Source organism: Globicephala melas, chromosome 1, assembly GCF_963455315.2.
Source record: "Globicephala melas chromosome 1, mGloMel1.2, whole genome shotgun sequence".
Taxonomy (NCBI): Eukaryota; Metazoa; Chordata; class Mammalia; order Artiodactyla; family Delphinidae; genus Globicephala; species Globicephala melas.
This window is the reverse complement of record NC_083314.1, coordinates 38,422,275-38,436,787: the sequence shown is the minus strand read 5'-3', so window position 1 is coordinate 38,436,787 and position 14,513 is coordinate 38,422,275. Positions and strand designations below refer to the sequence as shown.

The 14,513-nt window shown below is 35.7% G+C and overlaps 1 protein-coding gene and 1 long non-coding RNA gene across 2 annotated transcripts in view; one reads left to right on the top strand and one right to left on the bottom strand.

Moving 5' to 3' along the window:
* The window catches only part of LOC138842342 (uncharacterized), a 125,804-nt gene extending 116,871 nt beyond the window's left edge, over positions 1-8,933 (top strand). Inside the window, exon 3 of the long non-coding RNA XR_011376749.1 lies at positions 2,720-8,933. This is a non-coding gene — a long non-coding RNA (uncharacterized lncRNA). The remainder of the gene's footprint in view (positions 1-2,719) is intronic.
* Positions 1-14,513, bottom strand: part of SYT14 (synaptotagmin 14) — a 229,924-nt gene that overhangs the window by 53,123 nt on the left and 162,288 nt on the right. The gene's annotated exons all lie outside the window — the stretch shown is intronic.

The following is a 14,513-nucleotide window of genomic DNA, read 5'->3' as shown; positions in this document are numbered from 1 at the left end:
CAACACCTAAAAATGTGTATTTCACTCAAATAGGAGTTCCCAGTAATGAATGAGCACACAGTGTACTTGCAGAGCCATGCTCATTTTCAGGGATAGAAATCATTTAAATATACCTGCTTCATATAAATAGCATCAGAAATTTACATACAAGCTTAAATGTACAATCATTTTTGACCAGAGTTGTTCCTTGCCTTGAAGAGAATAAAAGAAAATGTAACTGTCAAATAGATATTTTTTCTGGCTCATTACATGTCCCTACAGAGTCCATAAAACAAATGTGATGATGAGACAGAAAACCCACTAATAAAAGGTTTCCTTCAAGTATAATTTTTTAAAAATAAAGTTCCTCTGTCCTAGACCTGAATGCAGTATGTCTTAAGCTCATATTCTACCATAAGAACATAAATGCATCAAATGTAAAAACTGCTTCTTTTTAAAATTAAATTTCAAATTTTCCAGAAAGGAAAACGTTTTTGTAATTAGTATTTATCAGTTCTCTTTAAATTCCCACTGTATGCCTAAATAGGCATCACCCTGGAAAAGCAGCATTCAACCCCATCAACCTCAAAATAAATGTCACAGCAGCTAAAACCACAACTCTTTAGGAAGGAACATCCTCAATACTCCTAATTCAGATGAAAAAACTTTAATCAATACCAATACTACTGGTTGTTTTATAAAATATATTCTGATAAAATAGATTTTCATATCTACGATTTTTCAAAATTAATATTTAGCACTTTAATGTTGTTTTTCCAATGAAGAACCTACTATTTTAAATTATCTGTCAAGACTTTAAATGTGAAAATCCTAGAATTAAGGATTTTGGTTTCAAAATACAGTTGCCCATTGGATACTACCCTGCTATTTAATATTAACACGATGAGGAGAATGACTAGGAAAAAAAAATGTTGCTTCTGTTTGGTATTTCTTTTATTTCTAAAGGGAAGGCCTCAAGGACAAGCTCACTCAATGGTATTGTTCATTAATTATCATCCATTTACGAAAAGCCTAAGATAATGAACAAGAGGCACAGTGGATACAACTATTTTATTACTGTGAAACAATCCAGAAGAAAGGGAATTGCTTGCGGTAATGTAATAAAGTGCTTCTTTAAGGTAAAATATATATATTTCACAGCTGTTGGTAATGAGGAAGAAGGCATGTGTTCAGGATGTCCACCTTATAGATGCTCCAAAAGAATTTTTAAAAATAGTGGTCAAGGGCTTCCCGGGTGGCGCAGTGGTTAAGAATCCGCCTGCCAATGCAGGGCACACAGGTTCGAGCCCTGGTCCAGGAAGATCCCACATGCCGCAGAGCAACTAAGCCTGTGCGCCACAACTACTGAGCCTGCGCTCTACAGCCCGCGAGCCACAACTACTGAAGCCCACACATCTAGAGCCCACGAGCCACAACTACTGAAGCCTGCACACCTAGAGCCCGTGCTCTGCAACAAGAGAAGCCACTGCAGTGAGAAGCCCGTGCACCACAATGAAGAGGAGCCCTTGCTCGCCGCAACTAGAGAAAGCCCGCGTGCAGCAACGAAGACCCAACACAGCCAATAAATAAATTAAAAAAAAAATCGTGGTCGATATTTAGAATTTGAATGTTATATCTCTCTCCACGGTGTTTCTTTAGAAAACACTATTTTATCCCCTCTTGCTCCATTTAATGCATTTTAATGTTCTTAATTATAGAATATGTTGCTCACCTGGACCCAAATTTACCTATCATAATCTTTACTCCACTCTAAAATGATCAAATAGTACTCTCTTTCCAAAAAACATTTAATTTCTCTCATTAGTATTATAAACAATTGATATCAGTATCTTAGAAAAATTAATTGCATAAAATAAAATAGAGCAGAAAAGGAAAATATTACCTGTAATATTTATTACACTTATACTTTACTTTTCTGGCTTTTTTTGAAAAAATAATACAAAAAAAATGAAGTATGAGTTGGTCCTTGATAGTTTATAGTTTAGCACTTGGATTGTTCAACTAAATGAACGCCAGTTAAGATGTTTGATGTTTTTCGTTCCCCAGACTAGATATAAAAAACAAATGATTTTAGTCACTGAAATTTTAGTTTCTCCCACTCAATTCTTCTGCATGTTCAAAACTTCTTGAGACTTAACATTTAAACTTGACTTCTTTTTAAACTAAGTTTAAACTTAACATTTAAACTAAGACTCTGATTTAAACAAAAAGCGTCCTTCTATGCTGTAATTTAGCTTCTCCCTTTCACTGATTTATCTGATTAACAGTTCTTCATGTGAGACTAGTTATTCCCCTCTACCAGTGATATATGTTCACTTACTTTCTCTTTGAATAACTGCCTCTAAATAGGCCTATAACTATTTAGTTTTATACTAAAGTGAGCCATGACTCACATTACTGTTATTGTCTAGGAAACTGAATTACATACATGCAGCTTTCTCTTTGATGTAGTCATTTTTAACTGTGATCATTAATTTATCATGAAGTATTAATTTTAAATTGCTTTATGATGAAGAAGTGTAATCTACATTTAGAAAATGTAGATTTTTATTGACAATGGTAGTATGTGATTTGTAGCGAATATGAAAATAGATGATTAGTTTTTTAAAAGACTTTTATTTTATAGCACAGTATAGTTGTTTAACAGTGTTGTCTTAGTTTTAGGTGTAAGTTTTTTTCTTTTTTTTTTTAATATATATATTTATTTATTTATTTTCAGCTGTTTCCATTCAAATGGAACAATTCTCACAGAGCACCTACTGAACATTAGTGGAAGAATTTGGATACCTAAAAGGACAAGAAAAATCTCCTCACAACTGGGTAGAATGAAAGAAAGAAAAAAAGAAACGAGGAATCAATAAAGGGACCACCAACCCTGGCAGGAAGCTGAAGGTGAGGAGAGGTTCCTGGAATCAGAAAAAAACCCCACAGTGCGAAATCAGCTGGGACAGAAAGCGACCTTTGGGGGATCGAAGGAGAATACAGCACACAGTCTGTGGAAGGCAGGATGAAGACTCTATCTTGACGCCAAGACCATGCTCCACCCAACTGCCTGCAGGCTCCAGTGCTGGACACCTCATGCTAAACGACTAGCAAGACAGGAACACAGCCTCACCCATCAGCAGACAGGCTGCCTAGAATCATACTAAGCTCAAAGACACCCCAAAACAAGCCACCAGACGTGGCCCTGCCCATCAGAGGGAAAAGACTCAGCTCCAGGCACCAGAGCACAGGTACCAGTCCCTCACCAGGAAGCCTAAACAAGCCCCTGGACCAATCTCACCAACCAAGTGGCACACAAGAGAAGCAAGAGGAACTACGATCCTGGAGCCTGTGGAAAGGAGACCGTAAACACAATAAGTCAGACAAAATGAGATGACAGAGAAATACGTTGCAGACAAAGAAGCAAGGTGAAAACCCACAAGACCAAATAAATGAAGAGGAAATAGGCAATCAACCAGAAACAGAATTCAGAGTAATGATAGCAAAGATGATCCAAGATCTCTGAAACAGAATGGAGGCACGGATCAAGAAGATACAAGAAATGTTTAACAAGGACCTAGAAGAACTGAAGAACAAACAGTCAGTAATGAACAACACAATAACTGAAATGAAAAATACACTAGAAGGAATCAGTAGCAGAATAACTGAGGCAGAAGAACGGATTAAGTGAGATGGAAGACAGAATGGTGGAAATCACTGCCATGGAACAGAATAAAGAAAAAAGAATGAAAAGAAATGAGGATAGTCTCAGAGACCTCTGGTCCAACATTAAATGTACCAACATTTGAATTATAGGGGTCCCAGAAGAAGAAGAGAAAGACACAGGGTCAGAGAAAATATTTCAAGAGATTATATTCGAAAACTTCCCTAACATGGGGAAGGAAATAGTCAACCAAGTCCAGGAAGCACAGAGAGTCTCATATGGGATAAATCCAAGGAGAAACATGCTGAAACACATATTAGTCAAACTAAAAAATATTAAATACATAGAAAAAATGTTAAAAGCAGCAAAGGAAGAGCAACAAATATCATACAAAGGAATCCCCATGAGGTTATCAGCTGATTTTTCAGTAGGAATGCTGCAGGCCAGAAGGGAGTGGCAGGACATACTTAAAGTGATGAAAAGAAAAAACCTACAAACAAGATTACTCTACCCATCAAGGATCTCATTCAGATTTGACAGAGAAAGCAAAAGCTTTACAGACAAGCAAAAGCTAAGAGAATTCAGCACCACCAAACCAGCTTTACAACAAATGCTAAAGGAAATTCTCTAGGCAGGAAACATAAGAGAAGAAAAAGACCTAAAAAAACAAACCTAAACAATTAAGAAAATGGTAATAGGAACATATATATCAATAATGACCTTAAATGTAAATGGATTAAATGCTTCAACCAAAAGACACAGACTAGCTGAATGGATACAAAAACAAGACCCATATATATGCTGTCTACAAGAGAACCACTTCAGACCTAAGGACACATACAGACTGAAAGTGAGGGGATGGAAAAAGATATTCCATGCAAATGGAAATCAAAAGAAAGCTGGAGTAGCAATACTCATATCAGACAAAATAGACTTTAAAATAGAAAGTATTACAAGAGACAAGGAAGGACACTATTTAATGATCAAGGGATCAATCCAAGAAGAAGATATAACAATTGTAAATATTTAGGCATCCAACACAGGAGCACCTCAACACATAGGCAAACACTAACAGGCAAACAAGGGGAAAGCGACAGTGACACGATAATGGGGGAATTTAACACTCCACTTACACCAATGGATAGACCATGTAGACAGAAAATAAATAAGGACACACAAGCCTTTAATGACACATTAGAAAAGATAGACTTAATTAATATTTATAGGACATTTCATCAGAAAGAAGCAGAAAATACTTTCCTCTCAAGCGCACATGGAACATTCTCCAGGACAGATCACATCGTGGGCCACAAAACAAGCCTTGGTAAATTTAAGAAAACTGAAAGCATATCAAGAATCTTTTCCAAGCAAAATGCTATGAGAGCAGAAATCAATTACAGGAAAAAAATGTAAAAAACACAAACACATGGAAGATAAACAATATGTTACTAAATAACCGAGAGATCACTGAAGAAATCAAAGAGGAAATCAAAAAATACCTAGAGGAAAATGACAATGAAAACACGACGATCCAAAACCTATGGGATGCAGCAAAAGCAGTTCTAAGAGGGAAGTTTATAGCTATACAAGCCTACCTCAAGAAACAAGAAAAATCTCAAATAAATAATCTAACCTTATACCTAAAGGAACTAGAGAAAGAAGAACAAACAAAACCCAAAGTTAGCAGAAGGAAGGAAATCATAAAGATCAGAGCAGAAATAAATGGAATAGAAACAAAGAAAACATAGCAAATATCAATAAACTAAAAGCTGGTTCTTTGAGAAGATAAACAAAATTGATAAACCATTAGCCAGACTCAACAAGAAAAAAAGGGAGAGGACTCAAATCAATAAAGTAGAAATGAAAAAGGACAAGTTACAATTGACACTGCAGAACACAAATGATCATAAGAGACTACTATAAGCAACTATATGACAATAAAATGGACAACCTGGAAGAAATGGACAACTCCTTAGAAAAGTACAACCTTCCAAGACTGAACCAAGAAGAAATAGAAAATATGAACAGACCAATCACAAGCAATTAAATTGAAACTGTGATTAAAAATGTTCCAACAAACAGAAGTCCAGGACCAGATGGCTTCAGAGGCGAATTCTAGCAAACATTTAGAGCAGAGCTAACACCTATCCTTCTCAAAATCTTCCCAAAAATTGCAGAGGGTGGAACACACCCAAACTCAGTCTACAAGGCTACCACCACCCTGATACCAAAACCAGACAAAGATGTCACAAAAAAAGAAAATTACACAAAAAGACACATGTACCCCAATGTTCACTGCAACACTATTTACAATAGCTAGGTCACAGAAGCAACCTAAATGCCCATCGACAGATGAATGGATTAAGAAGATGTGGTACATATATACAATGGAATATTATTGAGCCATGAAGAAGAACGAAATTGGGTCATTTGTAAAGATGTGGATGGACCTAGACGCTGTCATACAGAGTGAAGTAAGTCAGAAAGAGAAAAACAAATATCGTGCATTAACGCATATATGTGGAAACTAGAAAAATGGTACAAATGAACCAGTTTGCAAGGCAGAAATAAAGACACAGATGTAGAGAACAAACATATGGACACCAAGGGGGGAGAGTTGGGGGTGGTGGTGAGATTAATTGGGAGATTGGGATTGACATATATACACTAATATGTATAAAATAGATAACTAATAAGAACCTGCTGTATAAAAATAAAATTCAAAAAAAGAGAGAAAATTACAGGCCAGTATCACTGACGAACACAGACGCAAAAATCCTCAACAAAATACTAGCAAACAGAATCCAACAACACACTAAAAGGATCATACACCATGATCAAGTGGTATTTACTCCAGGGAGGCAAGGATTCTTCAATATATGCAAATCAATCAATGTGATACACCATATTAATAAATTAAAGGATAGAAACCATATGATCATCTTAATAGATGCAGAGAAAGCTTTTGACAAAATTCAACACCAATTTATGATAAAAACTCTCCAGAAAGTAGGCATAGAGGGAACTTACCACAACATAATAAAGGCCATATATGACAAACCCACAGCAAACATTATTCTCAATAGTGAAAAACTGAAAGTATTTCCTCTAAGATCAGGAACAAGACAAGGGTGTCCACTCTCGTCACTATTATTCAACATAGCTTTGGAAGTCCTAGCCACGGCAATCAGAGAAGAAAAAGAAATAAAAGGAATACAAATTGGAAAAGAAGAAGTAAAACTGTCACTGTTTGCAGATGACATGATACTATACATAGAAAATCTTCAAGACGCCACCAGAAAACTACTAGAGCTAATCAATGAATTTGGTAAAGTTGCAGGATACAAAACTATACAGAGAAATCTCTTGCATTCCTATATATTAACAACGAAAGGGCAGAAAGAAAAATTAAGGAAACAATCCCATTTACCATTGCAACAAAAAAGAATAAAATACCTAGGAATAAATCTACCTGAGGAGGCCAAAGACCTGTACTCAGAAAACTATAAAACACTGATGAAAGAAATCAAAGAAGAAATAAACAGATGGAGAGATATACCATATTTTTAGATTGGAAGAATCAATATTGTGAAAATGACTATACTACCCAAAGCAATCTACAGATTCAATGCAATCCCTATCAAATTACCAATGGCATTTTTCACAGAACTAGAACAAAAAATCGTACAATATGTAAGAAAACACAAAATACCCCAAATAGCCAAAGCAATCTGGAGAAAGAAAAATGGAGCTGGAAGAATCAGGTTCCCTGACTTCAGATTATACTACAAAGCTACAGTAATCAAGACAGTATGGTACTGGCACAAAAACAGAAATATAGATCAACAGAACAGGATAGAAAGCCCAGAGATAAACCCACGCACCTATGGTCACCTAATCTATGACAAAGGGGCAAAAATATACAATGGAGAAAAAGCCTCCTCAATAAGTGGTGCTGGGAAAACTGGACAGCTACATGTAAAAGAATGAAATTAAAACACTCTCTAACACCATACACAAAAATAAACTCAAAATGGATTAAAGATCTAAATGTAAGACCGAACACTATAAAATTCTTAGAGGAAAACATAGGCAGAACACTCTTTGACATAAATCACAGCAATACCTTTTTTGACCCACCTCCTAGAGTAATGAAAATTAAAACAAAAATAAATGAATGGGACCAAATTAAACTTAAAAGCTTTTGCACAGCAGAGGAAACCATAAACAAGACAAAAAGCCCTCAGAACGGGAGAAAATATTTGCAAACGAAGTAACTCACAAAAGAGTAATCTCCAAAACATACAAACAACTCATACAGATCAATATCAAAAAACCCCCAAACAACCCAATCAAAAAATGAGTGGAAGAACTACATAGACATTTCTCCAAAAAAGATACACAGATGGCCAACAAACACATGAAAAGATGCTCAATGTCACTAACTATTAGAGAAATGCAAATCAAAACTACAATGAGGTATCACCTCACACCAGTCAGAATGGCCATCATCACAAAATCTACAAACAATAAATGCTGGAGAGGGTGTGGAGAAAAGGGAACCCTCTTACACTGTTGGTGGGAATGTAAATTGATACAGCCACTATGGAGAATAGTATGGAGGTTCCTTAAAAAACTACAAATAGAACTACCATATGACCCAGCAATCCCACTACTGGGCATATACCCAGAGAAATCGATAATTCAAAAAGATACATGCACCCCAGTGTTTACTGCAGCATTATTTACAATAGCCAGAACATGAAAGCAACCTAAATGTCTATTGATAGAGGAATGGATAAAGAAGATGTGGTACATCTATACAATGGAATATTATTCAGCCATAAAAAGGAACAAAATTGTGTCATTTGCTGAGACATAGATGGACCTAGAGACTGTCATACAGAGTGAAATAAGTCAGAAAGAAAAACAAATATCGTCTATTAATGCATATATGTGGAATCGTAAAGATGATCTTATTTGCAAAGCAGAAACAGAGACACAGACGTAGAGAACAAACATATGGATACCAAGACGGAAAGGGGGTGGGCGAGATGAATTGGGAGACTGGGACTGACATGTATACACTATGTATAAAATAGGTAACTAATGAGAACCTACTGTATAGCATAGGGAACTCTACTCAGTGCTCTGTGGTGACCTAAACTGGAAGGAAATCCAAAAAAAGAGGCGATATATGTATATGTATGGCTGATTCACTTTGCTGTACAGCAGAAACTGACACAGCAGTGTAAAGCAACTATATTCCACTTTAAAAATAAAGAAATAAAACCCACTTGCTAATAATAGAGACTAAAGTATGATTCTTAGAGGAGCACATATTTCAATTATGTCTGAGCAATAATTTACCTCTCTTAAAAATAAAAGTAATAGTACAAATATCAAACTAAATTAATTTAATCCAGTAATATAAATACAGGCTGTTTTTGAGATACAGGGATTTTAGAAATTAAAGGTGGAAAATACAAGAGTCTAAAATAAGCCCATCATTGCTGTAAGTCATGAGGAAGGGTGATCACTCTTAGGAAACTGTGGCATTGTACTCTTGAATGAGAAATTATATAAGTATGTATGTCCCTAATTAGTCAATTATGAGTTAAAAATAAAGCAAATCCTGATGTGTTCCTATTTGATTACCCTGAGATGCATGCTTATTGAATACCAGGTTGTAAAATATTCCTAATAGAGCTGTTTTAAGCATGGTGATACCTATCAGGGAATAATGTTATATGGAACTTACTAAGAATTTTTAAATGATTAGGTTTATCTGAACATGTTGATGAATCAATTTCCCTTATGTAACACAAACTTCCATCATGCTCCTCCTTTTCAGAATCTTTTTACTATGCCTTCTGGCCCTCCTGATCTATGACAGACTCGTCCAGAGCTTGAGTTTCTTCCCTGAACCCTCAATACCTTGCTTTACTTGAATTTCAATTCTTCCCTGAGGATATATCACCCTCTGTAGACTTTTCATCCTGGTTATTCTCTCATACCCAAAGAGTCTCAGAGTCAAGAAGCAAAGTTCTCTGCTGCTTTGTCAAACACTGCTTCCCTAAAATTGTGGAAAAGAATAACTAATTTCCGTTAAGGCTCTTGTTATCCTGTCTTCATAGATATTCTCTCCTAGACATTTCCTCTTCATTCCCTGAACATTTTTTCATCATTTCTTGAGAACAACGATCCTTGATTCTATCTTTTCTCACATTTCAATTGCTGCCACCATCTTTTGTGACTTCAATCAATGTCCATGTGGATAACCTATCCAAGAACCTGGTCTCTCTTGACCAACTTATCCATCTCCAGTGTCTTTACCTTTTATTCCATCTCAGCTGCCCACTCCCACCATCATACTCTGAACCCTTCTCATCACATCACATTAACTGAAAACATTCTCCTCTCTAACCACAGCCCCTTATCTTTCCATAATTCCTGCTCAACTACTACCCTCACATCTGTTCCTTGATATCCTTGGAACTTTCAGTCCACTAAACTTTCTACTTTCCCCTGCCTATCAGTCCCCTTCTAGCTTCACTTCTCTCTTTATTCCACTTAGATGTCATGGTCTACAATTAAAATAAATGGCTTGAAAATACTCATAACATTTTTGCCTCTCTGTTCATCCCAGACCTCAATTAATAGCTGTCTTCAATTAGCTCTCCTATATCTTACACTCCATATTTTACCATTTGCATTAGTATTTAAGCATGCCCAAATCTCCCCTAACCTCAGAAACATCTTTCCTGAACCCCCCCCTCTCTATTTTCACAGGCAAACTTGGTGGAAGAGTTGTCTACATGATTGCCACTCTAGTTTGGATTCTGACCCCTCTACCCCACCAAAACAGGTCTCTCTAAGGCTACCCATTACTTGCATATCCTAAATTCAGTGGACAGTTTTCAGCACTCAGATTATTGGTTCCATCTGGAGCATTTGACGAAGTTGAGTATTCCTTCCTTAAAAACGTCATTCTTGGATTTTGTGATATTTTACTATCTCTTTCTTCCTACTCTACCCCACCTTTCTCCAATCTTTACATCTAGGAATTCCTGAGGATTTTCTCTTCTCACCCAAGACAATCCCACCCACTCCCATGTCTACTTCCTATAACTCTTATGTGTTCAAACAGAAATGAAATATGGAGCCAGATTTAATGAACTATAGACATCTAGGCACATATTAAGTACCCTCTATCACTAAAACTTAAGTTGCAACACATTTTCTGTAGGTCAGGGGTCCAAATGAGCTCAGGTGGATGTCCCACTTAGGGTCTCACAAGACTGAATAAAAGTTTCAGCTGGGCTGGGATATTATCTGGAGGCTCTGATGAAGAAATCTACTTCCAAGCTCATTCAAGTTGTTAGCCAAATTCAGTGCTTTGCAATTGTAGGACTGAAGTCCCAATTTTCTAGCTAGACAGACTACTTTGCATAGATTATACTAATTAAGTACTGTCTGTACAGGAAGGGTTCTATGTTTATGAGAGAAAGAATAAAGTTTCATTATTAATAAATCATAATGACTACATATAATATTATTAATAAATTTAATAAGAAATAAAACTTGAGGGAGGAAAAGGCGAGAGGCTATTCCAGATAACTGTAATAGAGAGATTACTATATGGTACCAAAAATGCAAGTGAAGAAAGTAACTGGGGTTATACACTAGGAAAGAATGCCATATGAACAAGTTGAGTGTATGAGAAAAATTCAGCTTATGAGAGGGATATACCATGGTAGGAAGGGTAACTGACAACATTCTAACTATTGAGTATAACTTAAGAACTGACTAAAGCAAGTAAATACTAAACCATATGGCTATTTCAACATTTACCAGTCAGGGTTCTTATTTGAAATCATTGGAAGCTAACTGTCTAAGCGGAACAGCAATTTATTAAAGGGAGTGGTATGACTAGAGAACCAGGTTTATGGCTAAGCTTCTCAAGAAAAAAACCCTAAAACCATACTGCAGAACTGACCTTGTGAGGAAATCTGCTACTGCTTCTACTGGACACTTCTATGCCAAGGTCTTTTCTTTCCTGTAATTATTATTTATTATCGTTCAGCACCAATACAATTTCTGTACCAGCAAATCTATTTCAGAATTACTGATGACTCGATATCAGATTCCTTCAACCTGATGAGAACATAATTTGAGTGCAGCATCTGCTTCTCTGTTCAGTCTGTGCTGAGGTTTCCTAGAGATGAATATGAGTGGAGCGTCTAGGTAACATGGCTCGTGCTCTAGCTACCAGTGAAACTAGGGAAGTGAATTATACAGCTTAACTTAGGGAGGTGGGACTTAGTTGGGACTTCCTCAGACATTAGAAGGTTGCTGAAAAAAGTACGAAGGAGTGAGAAAACATAATAAATGCCCACAACAAAATGTCATATGCTAAGCATACAAAACTCACCTAAAATCCATTAACTTTTCTCCCAATATATATTAGTAGAATCAGAGAATATAGTGCTGGGTAGAACCTTAGAGATCATTTGTTTTAATTCTCTCATCTTACAAACAAGAAACCTGATGCTCAAAATGATTAGATAATTTATCCAAACTGACACAACTAGTTAGTAGAAAGAACTCATGCTTTTCAACCCTTCATATATTTTCCACTGTTCACTGATCAAACTATATGCTTATCTTAATATCAAACTTAAGTTTTACCCTCAAGGAAACTCAGGGCTTAGTTCTCAGAAAGTCAGTTTGGTGATACTGGTCATTTTTCTCTCAATGTATTGATTTGATCAGTTTCTGAAAAACTAGCTGTGAAACTAAATTCTACATGCAGAATTCTAATTTTCTATTATTACCCATGAAAATGAACTGTAATTAAGCTTTGAATATGTTTTAACCATAGTCTGTAAATTTTTTAACTGGATTAAAACTTTCCCTTGCCAAAAGGCTAATATTCTTGCAAGAAGAAGTAGTAATTATTCAAAAGCTATAAGAATAAATGTTTAATTATGAAAGTACCTCTCACTCATATATTATTACATCTTACAAAATTAGAGCTAAAATCACCTAAGTAATCCACAATCACATGATTTCTCTATACAGTTAATATCAACACCTAAGCAAAGAGAACATTAACACTACAGCACAGACAGAACACATACATTCTTTTAGTATTTTATTTTTACGACAAGACAGATGATAGACAGAATTATGAGTCTTAACCTCACAACTGTCATACACTAGCTGTTTTTGACACTAGTTGTTTTTGAAACAGAAGCCAAAAACAAGCAATGAGATTTTGAGCAGGTGGAGAAAGAAAGAAGGCCAAGACAGAGCAACAATTCAACACAGACACTAACTTTGAGAAGCATGGTAATACAGAGAAAAAATTCTCTAAGAGCAGAAGATAAATAGTTTTGTTCAGATTTAAATGTTGTCTTAGAAGCTATCTATTTAGCACTTTTTTCTTTTTCTGAACACTCCACAGAAATTTATTGTACTGGTTGTCAGACATATAGAAATACAGAATCAAACATAAGCCAACACATGGTCCATCGACAGATGAATGGATAAAGAAGATGTGGCACATATATACAATGGAATATTATTCAGCCATAAAAAAACAAAATTGAGTTATTTGTAGTGAGGTGGATGGACCTAGAGTCTGTCATACAGAGTGAAGTAAGTCAGAAAGAGAAAAACAAATACCGTATGCTAACACATATATATGGAATCTAAAAAAAATAAAATGAAATAAATGGTTCTGAAGAACCTAGGGGCAGGACAGGAATAAAGACGCAGACGCAGAGAATGGACTTGAGGACACAGGGAGGGGGAAGGGTAAGCTGGGACAAAGTGAGAGAGTGGCATGGACATATATACACTGCAAAATGTAAAACAGATAGCTAGTGGGAAGCAGCTGCATAGCACAGGGAGATCAGCTCGGTGCTTTGTGACCACCTAGAGGGGTGGGATAGGGAGGGTGGGAGGGAGACGCAAGAGGGAGGGGAAAAGGGAGTATATGTATAGCTGATTCACTCTGTTATAAAGCAGAAACTAACACACCATAGTAAAGCAATTATACTCCAATAAAGATGTTAAAAAAAACCGAAAAAAACCCCATAAGCCAACACATGTGATGTAGGTGTGGATAGAAATCATTTAGTTTGACCAGAGGAAAAAAACATATTATTTTGTATGGCTTCATTTTCTTTGTGAAAAGAAGATAATTAATACAGAATTGGGAACAGATAACTCAGAGCAAATAAAGAAACACAAAATACATACCTCTTGATGATACAGTCATTCTCTTCTAATATAAATCAGGTATTTCTATATACAAGGATGCATTTTCCACAGATTAACTAGTGATCACTCAAACCAAATAATGAGAAAGTTTAAAAATCATAGCAAGAATTATAGAATATTCAATTTTATTAAGTTATCTTCTTCCCTCTGAAATAGTGCTTGCACTTTTTTTGCCTCTCCTCTGATAAACTGCTGATATCATTTAAAAAAGACATTTTCCCCAAACAGTAATTCTAAAATGTAAAATTAAAACAAGTTATCAATTTACCCAATAAAGGATAAATATTATATTAAAAACCCATAGGGATATACTATATTTATTATCACCTTTTGGTTTTTAAAGATGCTGAAATCATCTAGCTAAAATGGTATGGTTCTATTGGGAATGAAGGTCCTATAAGATCAAATGCTGCCTGCTATAAATTCAGTGAGACTCTAACCTTGCACTTATGCTTAATACACTTAAAGGCTTAAAAACAACTCTAAAATATTATACCTTTATGTTAATATATAAGTCTACTCCAAATCTGTATATTTATGTGTAAAAATGCTTCTTATTCAATTATGAGAGGAATAA